At 49.7% G+C, this 13,479-nt stretch overlaps 1 protein-coding gene across 2 annotated transcripts in view; it reads left to right on the top strand.

The window, feature by feature from the left end:
- The window catches only part of mio (GATOR complex protein mio), a 534,566-nt gene that overhangs the window by 462,948 nt on the left and 58,139 nt on the right, over positions 1 to 13,479 (top strand). The window lies entirely within an intron of this gene.

Below are 13,479 nucleotides of genomic sequence, written 5' to 3'. Positions count from 1 at the left end.
TGAGCATGTCTCAAGCATTAAGAGTCCTCACCTATCTCATGTCTCATGCATTAAGAGTCCTCACCAATCTCACTTCATTAATAGATTAGCATCTATAGAAAACAAGGCAGTTCTCAACTCTGTAAAAAAAATTACTGTAAAATCTCGGTATAGCGGACTTCAGGAGACCACGGTAAATTGGTCATTACTCTGAAAGATTGTTATAGTGAAAGCCCCAAAGCCATTCCGCCTATAAATCCATCAGTTAATAAGTTGTCATCATATGAGCTATCTACGAAAACATTGCTGTTGGCACCTGCTATTGCTATTTTCCATAGATTCTGCTGCCACACACCACAGAAGCACCGTAAAATAAGAGTGACACGCACAAAGCAGACGCTGGTCCCGGGAAAACTACTGACAAAAAGGCGTAGCTCCACGTCGCCTCCAAAGCACAATGTTTCTTGCTTTTTGTTTGTTTTTCACATTTCTTGCCGTTGACACCGCAACACTCTCACTCAAGACGGACGCCTAAACTATGTCAAAGTGCAAGCGCGCGTAAACGACACTATCTGAAGAGTGCAAAGTGTGACTGTGTGGCATCCCTGCGAGTACAGAGGTTACAGTTCACCACGTGCGTAGCTAGTATGGCCACAGAAAGAAACACAGAGAAAGAGGCATGCACAGAAAAAAGAAAGAGGCACACCTCCCTTCTTAGGTGACACTTTTCTGGGTGAAGCATGTGCTTGTAAAACCTGATTCATCATCACCTCCGCTCGGCCGCTTTCTTTTTTTTTTTTCATGGGCACCATCTCAAGTTTTCTGATCCCATGCGCCACGACATCCACTCTCTGTGCCTTGTTGTCTGCTAGCCTACCATGTCGGCTGTTGTGAAGGATGCATATAAATCTAAGAGCCTCCAAATTTCGGAACGTTAGTTCCTAGTACTGAGGCGCTGTTAACATTACAGGAAAACTGAATAACGATCATTATTCTGAAAAGTTCGATATTCTGAAGTTCGAAGTACTAAAATATTTTTGCATAGGGGGGGGGGGGGAACTGTAAATCAGCAGGGAATTTCTAAAAAGTTCGTTAATCTGTGACGTTCATTAATGTGGAGCTTGTAGTAACGAGATTTTACTCTATTCATCCTCCAAGTATTATACTATAAAAGACAGCATTGAACTTCTTTCACCAGGTGTAAAAAGAAAAATTGCCGATCTCTGCATTTTTCCCACAAAATATATCATAGCCCTTATTACAATGAGTCTTATTACAGCTGAGCTAATTACTCCTGCAAAAGACATATTGCCACGACAACTTAGTCACATTAAAGTTGCGCGCCCTTCATATTGGACACTGTGCTCGCCGTACCATGGTGTTCAGCAACAACAGGCAGTGATTATCGTGGCACGGGTAGCCAGTGGGGCGCAGCTCGCATGTGCCACATGCATGAGGTATCATGCGAGAAGAAAGAGGAAGACGGTTCGAGGCCAGTTTTAGAACGCGACTGCCAGAGATTTCTTCACGACCGCAGTGACCTTTAGTTGTTGGCATAGGTTCGCCCTTAATAAATATTGTTGTTTTGTTAACCTCTGTTCCTCAACATCGTTACAATATTTTTTTGTATTGATCATGCCAACATAGATGAACAGCCTTCAAAGGGCCCTTCACCAGGCCCCATAGCAATTTGTTACGTGTTTACGGAGCAGTCTGCCGTAAGAAAATTTCAAATCGGCTCATTATTAGCCAAGATAGAAATATTTCAGTGCCGCAACCCATGATTTCAGGAGGCTGCCATGCAAGACACTCTCTCCACTTGTCCCGTATAGCTTCCGCAAGTGAAATTTCTTCCCTGTGTTCTCCCATATCAGAGCTGGAGGATAACTGACACCAGGATAGCATGACATCACAGGCTCTTCCTTCATTTTTTTTCTCTCCTCACTCTTTTGCAGCGTGGCGCACTTCCGCTGCCGGCATTGCGCGCGAGTTGTTGTGATTATCTTGTTTTGCGCAGCGCACGATTTTGCATGCTATGCATGAGGACACTGGACTAGGGATATAAGTCAGTGCTACAGGAATACTGAGGCAGATACAAGCGGATCACAGAGCATGATCGCATGCTGGAACCCTGTAGAAATTGACATAGTTTCAGTGTGTGCGCGCGACTGCACGAGGGGGGAACAAGCAGTCAAAATGGAAGTACATCTCTCTTGCTGCGGTGCGAAGTAAAACAAAAACATGCAGATATTCGGTTTGTATGCTTTCATTATTTCTGTAAGCTTCGTCTATTCAAGCAACATATAACATAAACAACATATGTTGCCTTTAATAATTCTCAAAGTCACTTGTCACCACGAGCGATGTCACAGCACAAACACATGTACGTAGGCGCGCTAGCATGTATGCGTCATCCTTTGGCTTGGAGCACAGCGGCCGCAAGAAGAAGAGAAAACGGTGTTCGGTTTGAAATTTCAGATCTTTCCGCAGCACGTAGCGATGTAATACTTTGCAGACACGATCGGTATAGTGCATTGTATGCTCTGCGCTTGGCAGCTCAAAATGACCAGACCTAGTAAGGGGCTCTTTAATGCGTGCCAATTTTCGACAGTTCTAATGTTTTCATTGAACAGTCAGCAGATGGAATCGACCTCCAGGATATTTTGCGGAAAATACTAACACCTTTGTAGCTATGCACCAAGATGCCACCATGAAACATATACATGTACTGTAAAAAAAAAAAAAAGCCATTCTGTTTTCTTGTCATCTTGAGTTGTTTGCATAATATTCTGTTTTTAGTATTTGTGCTTGATATTGTGAATTGGTGGATACTTTATGGGCCAAAGTATCTAGCAGGGGCTTCCATTTTGTGCTTGTGTAATGGCTGTACGTGCATACCTGTGTCATTGCCTAGTTGGTCTTAATGATGTTGATTGAGAAATTTTCTGTTTCATTCCTGTTACATGGTGTCTTATATTGTATATCATTAAATACAGTTAAATCTCTATATAAGCAACTTCAGTATGACAAAATTTTCTATATAACAAAGTATTTAACTTTTTATAACTTATTGTCCACAAAACACCATATATTTGGACCTCCATATAACAAAGTGCGTTTATACATGATTTCAATATAATGAAATTTCATTTCCACAAAAAGATACCGAGACAGTAATTCAAAATTTCCAAATTCAAATAGTCAAATGGTTTAATTACATGTGGCTGCTTGCAAATGTACCTCTAAAATTGCATGCCATGCGACTTGAGAGGTACATGAGGGGTCTCACAAGAGCAAAGGGGGGATGGGAGCAGAGCTCACAGTAACGCCACCAAGCGTGTGCGAGGGGGCCCTTTCCAGCGCAACTGTGGCTGCCCGTTAGCGTGGCTGACAGGGTGTCTACCAACCGGGAAAACCGGGAATTCTCAGGGAGTTTGAACAGTCTGGAAAAACTCAGGGAATTTGTGCTTCTGTCAGGGAAAATTAGCTGTAACTTTATTGAAAGGGAACGAAAGTCGTGTTACTGCTGGCTCCAGTAACAGAGGAATCGCAATGAATCGTCATTGACGCCGTGTCATCGGCACAATGTATTGCCAGAGTAGTTAACGACCGATTTTCCAGACGCTTTTTCGGACATGCCCGATAATTTGCCCGGCTTTGCGGAATTCCGCAAAGCCGGGCAAATTATTTACTATATGGAGTGCGTGGTTAACCACCACGCACTCCATATTGTAAATGTATATTGCCCTGACTGTAGGTATGAAATGACATTAATCAAAGCCGCCACCGCCGCCATTTTGGTTATCTCACCGCCTCGAACTGGCACTATCGCACGCAGATCCGCCGGCAGCCCTAGCCACGGCAACGTTAGGCCTAGCTGCTTCTACGTTCGCTGTTAAGCTTCTTGCCGTGCAGTGCCGTGTTTTTCATTTAAAGTATTCGCCGCAGGCACCAACACCACGTTTGTAATCTTTGCCATTGGCTGGCTGGCTTCACTTTGTACTACCTATGCGAAGATATCATCCACATGGCACGAAACAATGTTTTGTTGCCAGCTCTCAAATTCAACAAAATTATTTTTTTCTCATTCAAATTTGCTTTTTCCAATTGCCTGGTAATTCTAAAAATTTTGCGGCCCTCGGCCCCATTTGTGTAAGAAAAATCCATCGTAACTGTACTCTTTTACTTAAATGGTCAAATTTTAGTATTACCTAATCTCAGTATGATGAAGAAGATCGCCAATTTTACTGACTTTATTATATCGAGGTTTAACTGCACTGTAAACAAGGATCGTTTCTTGAGTCGCAATGAAGCTCTTGGCAAACTTTCAGTGACCATCACAAGACAGGTGCCACAGGTGATGCTGCTCCTTCTGTGGATGCTATCTCCTCTCTGTCCCTGAAATAGACTTCAAGAAGAATTTCAAATGTAGTGCATGTGAATGAGCAGTGCATTTAGCTTGGTGTGCTCCTGATAGGGCAGCAATGTGTGCTTTGGCCCTGTGATTTAAGCTAGTGATGTGATTCCCTCACAGCTGTTCATGATAGCGATAAGGTGCACTGCCCTGTCACTTCCCTGTTGCTTCTTAAGCAGTAGCACACCAGGCTCAATGCACTGTTCACTCATATGTAGCACATTTGAGATCACTGGTGTCATTGCGCACAAGTAGACATATCACAGGCATTCCTTTCAAAAATGATTTACATAACAAGTAGAAAGTTAGCAGCTGCAGAATTAGATGTTTCCTAGAAGACGCTACAACTTTTTCAATGCAAGTTTGGCCTTAAGTTAATGCAGTCGAAGATCGTTCATACGTTTTGGAAAAAAGCTAGAGAAAAAACATAATAACTGGGAAAACGCATGGTCCGAAGTCACTAAAAGATTTGGCACACTCTAGTGTATTTGACATTTACGTAATACGAATGCTTCTGTGAATTGTTACGGCACAAGATGCTGATGCATGCCGGGCTTGTGGGGCCCGAGCATCCTGAGACGCACATCATTTTTGTGGCTTCCACACAGTTACGTTCGCGCTTCTAGAATTTAGCCTAGGTAAGCAGCTTCTTAGGGCAGGACATTTAGGAGGGAAGTTTTGATGTGCCCACTTGGTCAGAATCGTTGTGGCATGATACGCCGATGCCCGCATTAAGCTGGTGGAGCTTGAGCAGCCTGAGACATGCTGGGTTGTGTTTGGAGGTGGTGACGGGAAACCAGTGGCGTAGCTAGGTCGTCTGGTACCTGGGGCCCATAGGTCTTCTGTCACCCCCCCCCCCCCCTGATGTAGTCGAAGAAGGCGAGGATATCGACAATTTCCGGGTTTCAACACCAGTACAGCCGCCTTGGATACCGCGCACGTTCCCCGGGTCCCCCTCTCCTTCGCTTTTTTCCCCAGAGACCGCGAATGCAGCAAATATACACGCTGTTTTTCCTGCGTCAAGTACCACAGGGTGCTGCACTAATAACGTGTGATGAGCCCATGTGGACATCTTCTGTCAGACTGTAAGGCTTGGCAGCCAACACAAATGCGGCATCGTGGAAAACATGACTCACATCACAAGTAACAAAAATATCTTTATAATAAAGTTGTAATTACCAATTTTAGCGGCAATGTTGCATTTGCAAAATTGAAGCCCGACATTCATATCTTGCCCAACAACAACTTCACAAAAATCGTCGTAGGTACTATGGCACGCAGTATTTTGTCTGTGGGCAGCCCTGAACGAAAATGAAAATTAAATTGTTTGTCAGTGACGCTGATCTTCCCACCCTATTAGAAACGCTACCTGCCTCCCCGCTGCGCGGGCGCCAATGCTATGACAATTACGAGTTCTCTTCGTTCTGATCAATAAAGCCTTGCTTTCATTTCCTGCTATACGGACAAACGTGATTATCCGAGCTGCGGTACCACCGCAAGATTGGGAACAGAATAGAGCACGCTTCGCTTCGATTGTTGGCGTCACCATAAAAAAAGAAAGAAAAGGCCGCGATGAAGCCCGTGCGAGCGACAGCTTGCACTACTGTTGGTCTGCACTTGCAATGCAGAGGATTAAGGGATCAGCGTCACTGGTCCACTATTTCATATTTCTTTCGCTTCTGCCATATACTGGGCGCCGCCCGCAGTGCCAAAGTACTGTAGGTTGTAGCACCCAAAATGATTTTGTTTAAGAAGTTTTTGTTGAGTTAATAATATGAATAATATGACTTTGAGTCCTCAATTCTCGAATTGAAGTGCTTCCTCTATAAGTACTAATTACGGGATTATTAAGGATATAGTTATTTCTTATCTGCCATATTTTTCACGCTGCTGAGTTCCTAGTAATCACAAAAACACATAACTTCATAGAATCTCGATTGGGAAATATCCTTACAAAATTAACCTTATTTTTTATAAAATTCTGTGCAGCTGATACAGACACTGTACTTGTCACATGAACTCAAACAACAACAACAGTTCTCTGAAACTTTCTAGGGTAAGAAGGAAAGCGTGAAACATAACGGCAGGTTTCGCAGCGGCTTCTCGGAGCGAGCGGCATGGGGGAAGTAAAAGCGAGCCGGACATCGTGGCGGGCCCGCGACTACAGCCTGTAGAGTCATGCGCCGCCAAACTCTTCGGCTGAACCGAGACTGAAGACGATCCAAAGAATCCCATTCGCGACTTTTGACGGCCCCACTCATGCAACGTCACTCTCAACGAACGCTTCGCCGTAAACGCAAGTGCCGGGCGCGCTGGTTGAACGCCCTCTTGCTGCTGTCTTTGTCCGTCTTCGCTGCGCGTTCTGAACGGAAGAGGGACCCAAGAGCCCCAACGCCTTACAACGCCTCACTGTATGTTTAGCGACTCCTGCTCCCAGCATGAATGCAAAGCACGAGCGCACCCCACATGAAATGTTCCGCTAAGGCGAGTAGTTTGGCGACCATTTGGCGAATTAAATTTTTTAGCCCGCACATTCATGCAATTATTTCGTGGGGTGTTGATAGAGCGGCAGCCGACAATTCTGCGGCGCAACGCATCGGGTGCATGAGCACGTGGTACTGGATATTGGAGCATTCTTTGCAATTTGCGCCCAGTCAAGCCGGCGGAAAGAGGGTTGTCTTTAGGCGTATATGACACCCACCCCCCACCCCCACGGCCCCTTGCACCCGGGGCCCACGGCCCCCCGGCCCCCCCTGTTGCTACGCCACTGCGGGAAACCGAAACGAAATTGCACTGGTGAGCCATGCCAGAATACGGTGCCAGCAGAGCGAAACATGATGCTCGCTTTACGCCGCATACGTTACGCTTCCAATGGCACTATGCCATGCATGCTGTGAAATAGATAGGTGAAGTTGCTTATCGCAGTAGGGTTGACAGCGATAGCTGTGAATATGACATGCGATGACCTACCTGTGAGTTTTGCTAGTACAAGAAGAGGAGGCTGTGTACATTCCAGCATTTTCACGTGACATAGGTGGGCAAGTGCTACAGAGAAGCTGCCGTGGTGAGCACTTATTGCTCTTCATCGCGCGGCTCTTGCACCTTTTCTTGTTCATATGGGATCTAGTGGCCGGAAACCATATAATGTGATCATAGTTTGGCATTGCGCTGAACCTTAGCTGCAAAAGACCGCAATTTCTAAGAATGTGTTGAAGGGGCCATGACACAGTCACCCAACAATTTGTGGTTTCCCGCGAGAAATTGTAGCAGAGGGTTTATTATGGCTATGCATGCATAAAAACTGGGCAGTAAAAGCCCATTTCTGTCCTATATGTGAGCTGGAACTCACTGGCTCTAAGCCCCACTCTCCGGCGCCCACCGCCATACTCTCAAGCCATGTGTGACGTCGTACGCTGCATAAAACCAAGCCATCGTCTGCTACAAAATCGGCCACCGCGCTATCTGAGGTCGGGGCATAGCTGCTGCTTCTTCCCGTGTTTGCTCAGATGGCGTGTGCCATGTCTTTGACACTGCCAACTTCGCGTGATGAAGCAAGCGAGGAATCTTTGAGCAGCACATGCAGTGATGGTGTAGTATACACTGCGCCATTTTGACTTCGACCTCATCGCCACCAGCTCAAATGATGAAACACGGCCTCTGAGATTTGCGCATGCCGGCTGGCATAGAGTTTCATACAATAATTACTAGAAGGAACTCTGGCGCTGCAGTCGTACCACCATGGGAATGATGGGAAGCACATATTGACACGTGTACTTGTCTTTATCGCGCAACCACGTTTCGCCGCTTAACAACTGTAATCGCAGAGCGAGGGACGTGCCTGCATGTATCCAACGTTTCTGGAAAGTTATCGACGCTTCTATTCGCGTGTCTGTTGTCGCCGAACCTTGTGTTATCAGATTTCATCGCGTAACACGAATGGTGTAGAACTTTGTGGAAGACACGCGGGTCCCATCAGTTAATCTGGAACATTCGACGACTGATCTATAAAAGCCGACGCGCTTGACCCGCTGATCAGATTTTCGACGATCGCCGAGCGTGTTCGCCGCTATCGTTGCGCTATAAGTGTAGCCTGTTTTGTGGGCACAGGTTCGCCCAATAAAAGTTAGTTTTGCCTATCACAGTATTGCTACTGTGTTCTTAACGTCACCACCACGTGACATCTGGTGGAGGTGCTTTGCGTTCATGCACCGGACGCCCCCACAAAGCCGTGACCCAAGCCCTCACTCGGAAGACACCAACGTCGACAAGAACCAGCGAGGTAGCCGCAGGCTGCAAGGACTGCCCCCGGAACACGGACTTTTGCCTGAGACGACTAGAAGGATGGCCACCAAGTCCACCCCAATGGCAGCACCAGCGTCACCCGTCGTGCTGCAGCAGCCCAGGGAGCCTCCGACGTTCCGCGGTTCAACTTTCGAGAACCCGGAAAGCTGGCTTGAGACGTACGAAAGAGTCGCTGCCTTTAACAACTGGAACAGCGACGACAAACTGCGATATGTGTTCTTCGCTTTGGAAGACGCGGCCAGGACGTGGTTCGAAAACCGAGAAGCCACCTTAACAACCTGGGAACTTTTCCGAAGCGGCTTCCTGAAGACATTCGCAAGCGTCGTACGCCGAGAACGAGCCCAAGCGCTACTAGAAACCCGGGTGCAGCTACCTAATGAGACGACCGCGATCTACACGGAAGAAATGAGCCGTCTCTTCCGCCACGCCGACCCTGAAATGCCCGAGGAGAAGAAAGTCCGCCTCCTGATGCGTGGTGTGAAGGAGGAACTTTTTGCCGGAATGGTACGAAGCCCACCGAAGACCGTCGACGAGTTTCTTCGCGAGGCCACCAGCATCGAGAAGACACTCGAGATGCGAAACCGGCAATTCGACCGCCGCACGACTTCGACAAACTACGCCAGAGTTCAGCCACTGGCCGCCGACGACCTACGCGAGACTATCCGAGCTGTCGTGCGGGAGGAGCTACAAAAGCTCTTCCCATCATCACAGCCTCAAGTGACTTCGATTGCCGACGCCGTGCGTCAGGAGCTCCAACAACAACTTGGAGTAGCCCCTGAATCGCCGCAGCCTGAGCCGCAAGCGATGACCTACGCCGTCGTCGCACGCCGTCAAGGACCCCCTCCGCGACCACGCCAGGGCCCTGTCACGCCGCAGTTTCGTCGTCCGCCGCCGCCAGCACGACCACCCGTCGCCCAGCGCACCTACGCGAGGAAGACGGACATTTGGCGTGCTCCTGACCACCGCCCGCTCTGCTACCACTGCGGAGAAGCGGGTCACGTCTACCGACGATGTCCGTACCGGGAGATGGGACTGCGAGGTTTCGCCGTCAACGCGCCGCGTCCACAGTTTGGAGAGCGCCCACGTGACATCGCCGATTACCTCGCCGCTACTCAGTGGAGCCCTCGACGGCCATCCCGTTCGCCGTCACCAGGACGCTACCTGTCGCCGCAGCGCCGACCATACACCGGCCCAGCCCGGGGCCGCTCTACGAGCCCATATCCGGAAAACTAAAAGCAGCAACCGATGGAGGTGCGGTTGCTGTTCGTCGAACTGACGAAGATCCTCCGCCGCCGACGAAGACGACAAAGAAACGATCTCGACGACCTAATGATGACACGCCGCCGACCCGACGAAGTCAGGAAGCCAAGACTACACCGACGAAAGACGGCTTGACGACGCGACGTTCCAGCTTCAGTTCAACACGACGCAGCCGTGATCCGACGCCAAGACCCAACTGCAACGCGAGACAAAGAACCACCGACCTCGATGTACTTCTAGACGGCCACGCAGTCACCGCCTTAGTCGACACAGGGGCCGATTACTCCGTAATGAGTGGACACCTCGCCGCCCAGTTGAAGAAGGTTAAGACTGCATGGGAGGGCCCCCAAATTCGGACCGCTGGAGGACACCTCATTACGCCGACTGGAATCTGCACGGCAAGGATAACCATTCATGACCGGACATACCCTGCCACCTTCGTTATCCTCCAGCAGTGTTCACGAGACGTCATTCTCGGTATGGACTTCCTGAACCAACACGGCGCGGTCATCGACCTGAAGTCGAAGTCAATAACGCTGTCGGAAGATAAAGCGATACCGCCGGAGAGCCCTCGTAGTCACCACGCCTTGAGTGTGCTCGAAGACCAAGTGAGCATCCCGCCCCGCTCCAGCATTGTTATTTCGGTCGGCACCGAAATACCCGCTGACGTAGAAGGTGTCATCGAAGGCGACCAACGTCTCCTGCTAGACCGTGAAATTTGCGTCGCAAGAGGGATCGCTCGACTGCATGGAGGGAAAACTGAAGTGTTGCTGACAAACTTCAGCCAGGAGTTCAAGCACATCAACAAGGGCACGACGATCGCGTACATCGAGGAAATTGTGGAAACCGGTAATGCGTTTGTCCTCTCGGATTCCGCCGCATCTACCCCGACGACCATGGCTCCCGAACCAGACTACGACATTAATCCAAGTCTCCCAGTGATTAAGCAACAGCAGCTCAGAAGTCTGCTCCGACGATACAAAGGCTGCTTTTCGACGACATCGAGGATTCGACAAACACCAGTCGCCAAGCATCGCATAATCACCGAGGAGTACGCTCGACCACTCCGCCAAAGCCCTTACCGAGTTTCGCTGCGAGAACGCGAAGCTATAAGAGAACAAGTCGACGAAATGCTGCGCGACGACATCATCCAGCCGTCGAAAAGCCCGTGGGCATCCCCTGTTGTCCTGGTGAAGAAAAAGGACGGAACCCTACGTTTCTGCGTCGATTATCGTCGTCTGAACAAGATCACGAAGAAGGACGTATACCCCCTTCCACGGATAGACGACGCATTGGATCGGCTCTGCAACGCTAAGTACTTCTCGTCGATGGATCTCAAGTCTGGCTACTGGCAAATAGAAGTCGACGAGAGAGATCGCGAAAAGACCGCCTTCATCACGCCAGACGGCCTCTACGAGTTCAAGGTCATGCCATTCGGACTCTGCTCGGCGCCTGCAACTTTCCAGCGCGTCATGGACACGGTGTTAGCAGGATTGAAGTGGCAGACCTGCCTTGTTTACTTGGATGACGTCGTCGTCTTCGCCGAAAATTTCGACGATCACCTTAGGCGGCTTACGACAGTACTAGAGGCCATCAAGTCATCAGGGCTCACTCTGAAGCCAGAAAAATGCCGCTTCGCTTACGACGAGCTTCTGTTCCTAGGCCACGTCATCAGTAAATCCGGAGTACGCCCCGACCCCCAGAAAACAGCTGCCATCGCAAAGTTCCCGCAGCCCACCGACAAGAAGGCAGTGCGTAGATTCCTTGGCATGTGTGCCTACTACAGGCGCTTTGTCAAGGACTTTTCACGCATCGCCGAGCCGTTGACACGTCTAACTAAATGTGATGTTGAGTTCAAGTGGGAAACGCCGCAGGCCGACGCATTTGAGGAACTCAAACGGCGCATGCAGTCGCCGCCTGTACTTGCGCACTTCGACGAGTACGCCGATACAGAAATCCATACTGACGCCAGTAGCCTAGGCCTCGGTGCCGTTCTAGTCCAGAGGAAAAACGGAGTTGAACAGGTGATATCTTACGCTAGCCGGTCGCTGTCAAAAGCGGAAGGCAACTATTCTACGACCGAAAAGGAATGCCTCGCCATCGTTTGGGCTACAGCTAAATTTCGCCCTTATCTTTATGGCAGGCCATTCAAAGTCGTCAGTGACCATCACGCGTTGTGTTGGCTAGCGAGTATAAAGGATCCTTCAGGACGACTGGCGCGGTGGAGCCTCAGACTACAAGAATACGACATCACTGTAACCTACAAGTCCGGACGAAAACACTCCGATGCCGATTGCCTATCACGCGCCCCCATTGACCCGCCGCCGCAAGATGACGAAGATGACGACGCCTTCCTTGGCATGATAAGCGCGGAAGACTTCGCTGAACAGCAACGGGCAGACCCGGAGCTAAAAGGCCTGGTGGAATATTTGGAAGGGCACACCGACGTTGTCCCCAGGGCATTTAAGCGCGGATTATCTTCCTTCACGCTTCAAAACAATCTTCTCGTGAAGAAGAACTTTTCACCAGTCCGCGCCAACTACCTTCTTGTTGTCCCGTCAGGACTTCGTCCAGAAGTATTGCACGCCCTACATGACGATCCGACCGCTGGACACCTCGGTTTTTCCCGGACACTATCGAGGATACAAGAAAAGTATTATTGGCCGCGCCTGACCGCCGACGTCGCCCGTTATGTCAGAACATGCCGAGACTGTCAGCGACGCAAGACACCGCCGACAAGGGCAGCCGGATTACTACAGCCAATCGAGCCTCCTTGCCGACCATTCCAGCAGATCGGGATGGACTTGCTGGGACCCTTTCCGACGTCAACAACCGGAAATAAGTGGATCGTCGTGGCGACAGACTACCTTACCCGCTTCGCTGAAACTAAAGCACTGCCGAAAGGTAGCGCAGCCGAAGTGGCGAAATTCTTTGTCGAAAACATCCTGCTTCGACACGGCGCCCCAGAAGTCCTCATCACCGACAGAGGAACGGCCTTTACAGCAGAGCTCACCCAAGCCATTCTGAAATACAGTCAGACAAGGCACAGGAGGACCACGGCCTACCACCCGCAGACGAATGGCCTTACGGAGCGGCTGAATAAGACCCTCGCCGACATGCTAGCGATGTACGTCGACGTCGAACACAAGACCTGGGATGCCGTCCTGCCGTACGTAACATTCGCTTACAACACGGCGGTGCAAGAAACAACACAGATCACGCCGTTTAAGCTGGTTTACGGCAGGAACCCGACGACGACGCTCGACGCCATGCTGCCCCACATCACTGACGAAGAGAATGTTGACGTCGCTAGCTATCTCCAGCGCGCCGAAGAAGCCCGACAGCTCGCCCGCCTACGGATCAAGACCCAGCACCGTACAGACAGCCGACACTACAACCTCCGAAGACGCTTCGTCGAGTACCAGCCCGGCGACCGTGTTTGGGTATGGACCCCAATACGCCGGCGAGGACTCAGAGAAAAGCTGCTGCGACGCTATTTCGGACCCTACAAGGTCATCCGACGT

The sequence above is a fragment of the Dermacentor albipictus genome, chromosome 1 (genome assembly GCF_038994185.2).
Source record: "Dermacentor albipictus isolate Rhodes 1998 colony chromosome 1, USDA_Dalb.pri_finalv2, whole genome shotgun sequence".
Lineage (NCBI taxonomy): Eukaryota > Metazoa > Arthropoda > Arachnida > Ixodida > Ixodidae > Dermacentor > Dermacentor albipictus.
The sequence above is the reverse complement of the archived record's forward strand: the minus strand, read 5'-3'. Positions and strand labels throughout refer to the sequence as shown.